General features: G+C 54.5%; 1 long non-coding RNA gene across 2 annotated transcripts in view; it reads left to right on the plus strand.

Annotated features, from left to right (window-relative positions):
* The first annotated feature begins 1,673 nt into the window (after nucleotides 1-1,673).
* LOC125616972 overlaps nucleotides 1,674-3,541 on the plus strand; it is a 4,435-nt gene continuing 2,567 nt past the window's right edge. Inside the window, exons 1-2 of one of the 2 annotated variants that reach the window (XR_007347810.1) lie at nucleotides 1,674-1,976; nucleotides 2,243-2,341. This is a non-coding gene — a long non-coding RNA (uncharacterized LOC125616972). The remainder of the gene's footprint in view (nucleotides 1,977-2,242; nucleotides 2,342-3,541) is intronic. The other variant, XR_007347809.1, reaches the window with a different exon arrangement.

The raw sequence follows: 3,541 nt of genomic DNA on the forward strand, positions 1-3,541 counted from the left end.
GTCAGGCCTCTGTCCACACATCATGACCTGAGACAGACGAGGAAACTGAGGCTGGACCTCCCTTCTCCACGGGTCCCTGAGGAGGGGATCTCTGTGGCACCTCTCTCTGTCCTGGACACTAGCATTGCCCTGGCCACCAGAGACAGTTCTGCTCTGCAGCCTGGATCCTCTCAGTCTGGAGTGGAAAATACCTTTCACCTGCTGCGCTGACCTGAACCAGCAGATGGTACCTGTCAGGACACCGGGCCTGGGAAGCCATGAATGCAGGCTATTTTCAGAAGCATGAATGCAAAGGAATGTGGAGAAGCAGGTTGGACCAGAGAGCTGGCCTGGAGTAGGGAGGGAGGACGCCACCCGTCCAGCCAGGGGACGGCCAGGCCGGTGGAAAGGAGCCTGTTTGGGGCTCCTTTTGTGGGTCTTGTTTGTTTGTTGTGGTTCAAGGAATAGAACCCAGGACCTCGTGCCTACTAGGCCAGCAGTGTCCTACCATTGAGCTGCAGCCCAGCCCACCAAGACCCTGTTTTTAACACTTCAGAGGCAGATCTGCCAAGGAGATCCAAAGGAGTCTTCAGACCACCTCGGCTAATTCACTTGTAATAGCAACCAGGAAGGAGGATTCGGTAATAGCCAGAATACGTAGCAGGGGCCACTTTATGTTTTGAATATAGCCCTTGCTGCTCTACCTCGGAGACTTATTTTTAAAATGAACTGTTTCCTTCTCTTCCTCTCTCCCTGCTCCTCCCTAATCTCCCCCTCCCTAATCTCAGGGAAAACGGGGTCACCTTTCCTCCCCATCCTAGGCAGGGTTATCTGTCCCTGAGCCCACCCCCTCCATAGGAACAAAGTAATCCAGACTTTGGGGATGGCACAGACGATCTCAGAAATGACTATCTCCAAATCAACAAGTGAATTACACCTCCAACGGAGAGCACAAGGAATGTAGCCTTTGAGTCACCTCTTTAACAGCCCCCTGGTAACCAAAAGCTTGGTCCCTGTCCCCAGTGCTAATCAAATTTAATAATGAGGACACAGTTTTGAGAAAAAGGAAAATGAAGTTTTATTAGCAAAGCAATAACACAGGGCACTCCTGTCCCAAAGGCTGTAAAGCTCCTGTTGTGGGGGTGTAAAGGAATTTTTTAAGAGTTACTTTCCTGTATGGGGACCCAGGGTGCCCTGATAGTGTTAGGATTCACTGGTTAATTTGGGAGACATCCACTTCCCAGATCTTCAGCAGACTTCTCCTTCCTGTAGTGGGTGTGTTCAAGGGCAGTTAACTGGGAAGCAAAGATAACACCGTCTCCCTAATCTTGTTAGGGAGCGGGAGAGGGGAGAGAGAAAAAAAACAACTTTCTTTTTTAAATAAACCTTAGATCAGTGAGGGCTACATCCAGAAGGTGAAGGGACCACTGTTACCCCCTGAGGATAGGCAGAACCCCAGCCTCTGGGACAGGCGTCCCTTGTGTTTCTCCTTTGTAGCAAAACAAATCAACCCTCTTTCCTTTTTCTCAAAACTCTTCCTCCTTATGGGGTTGGCATCAGGGATAGGGACCGAGCTTTTGGCAACAAGGGACCATCTGTACACAGAAGGTCCAAAGTGTGTGTCCCTGGAGAGCCAGGAAAGGCAAGGAGGCCCCTGTCCCCTGCCGGCTGATGTCATTCAGTGCTCAGGGAGGTGCAGGGGGACATCACGAGGCCACTGTACCCTGAACTTGCTGTTGTGAAGCTGCCAGTTCACGAGGCTGGGATGGCCAGTTCTCCTGCTGGACTCTGGCTGAGCCCCCCCGTCCTGAGCCTCCCGTTTGCACACTGCCCTGCTCAGGATGTTCTGCCCGATCCACAGAAGTCCCTTCCCTGCTGCATCTCAGTGTCGGCTTGCTGGATCGAGGATCCCCTCCCAGTGTCGGCACCACGCTTGGGACTCGTCTCAGGTGACTTAGCCGAGCCTCTGGGATTCAGGATTCCATCAGGATTCGATGGTGAGACCATGAAGCACCTTTCCCAGGTGGCCGGAGCTCCTGGGAACCTTTAGGTTAGGTAGTGGCTGCCCTGGCAGGAACTTGGGAGGTAACGGGTGGCGAGTCCTGCTCCCCACAGGTTGGAGTACTCCATCGGAGAAGCACCGAGGCAAGCAGGTAAAGCAGGGTTTATTTAAAAAGGGGTCACATATTCTCCCAGGAGCGAGAAGGGGGCCACAGCTGGTGTCCTGGTACCCCAAAGTGAGAGCGCCTGCCTTTTGTTCTAGGTCCTGGGCTTCCTTTGTTCTCCTCTGCCCCCACCCCCCTCTCCCTCCTTCCTGCGCAGGTGACCAGGCCCAGGGGACGCTCAGTGGGATGGCCAAAAGGTGAGGAGCAGATGGCTGGAGGGGCCAAGGCGGAGTGATCAGGGCAGGAAGGGGGTTAACAACTCCCTCGGGAGGGACAGAGCCTGGGACAGGTAACCTTAGCCACAGGTTGGAGCAGGGCAGGTTACCTGATAAGGGTGGAGGGAGAGCATTTCAATCCTCCTTCTCGGGATTCCCCCCAAGACTATCTGCCTGCCTGATTCTGGCTTCAGTGGCTGCCCCAGCAGGAACTAGGAAGAGTCTAGAGTGTCCAACGTCCAAAGCCACCCTGGATGTTGGTTAAGAGCATGGCCCTGGATCGTGGCTCCCACTCTGGCTGTGCCCCAGGTTCTCAACGCTGCCTTCCTCCTTTCCCCGGGGTGGGGTGGTGGGAGTCGCTCCCTGGGCCCAGTGAGGGCCAGCTGGCTCACATTGGCACTGAGGCCAGCAGGCCGCCTTGGCTGTGCTGTATGCCATGAGCCCTCCCTCGGCCCCCCTCGTGCCCCTCTCCTGGCACTTAGGGGCAGCCGTGTTCAGAAGTTTTGGGTCTCGGGAGGGTTCAAGGCACACATACCGAGTAGCACCCCGACCCAGGTCCAGCTCGGTACCCGGGGTTTCTGCCAGAGGCCAGAATGTGACGACATGGGGTCAAAGCATCTTTACAGTTAGCTCAGGTCAGAAACAGCCCCAGAGGAGTCGTGCAGAAGGCCACATTTGGCCACCAGATGAGTTACAGAAAAAGCTCTTCTATTGATTTTGGATTTCAAACTTGAGGACAAAGGCCCTCATCTTGCCTTGAAAGTTTAAGTGGAATCAGGGCCCAGGTGATAGAGTCCATGAGTGCAGTGACCCCAGGGAGGCCACATGGAAAGGGCACAGCAGTGTCTAGTTCCCGCAGTCAGACACTTGGGCAAGAGCACTCAGGACGTCAGGCTTCTGAGAAATTCCTGATTTGAAAATGTTGTTGATGAATAGGATTTAATAGGGGATCTGGCAAGGGAAGGCGACAGGCTGTTCATCAGGCTCACAGGAGCTCCAACTAGGGAAAGCCAACATGGCACCCAAGTGCCCTCCTGACCTTTCCTGGCTCTTCCCCAACCAGCTCCTGTCTCAAGGTCCTGATGGAGACTCTGAAGTGGGTGTCTCCTCCCCACTCTCCACTTCTATGCCCCCTTTTCCTCTTCTTCTTCTTCCCCTTCTCCCCTCCCTCTCCCCCTCCCC

Source organism: Marmota marmota, unplaced genomic scaffold (genome assembly GCF_001458135.2).
Source record: "Marmota marmota marmota unplaced genomic scaffold, marMar, whole genome shotgun sequence".
Taxonomy (NCBI): domain Eukaryota; kingdom Metazoa; phylum Chordata; class Mammalia; order Rodentia; family Sciuridae; genus Marmota; species Marmota marmota.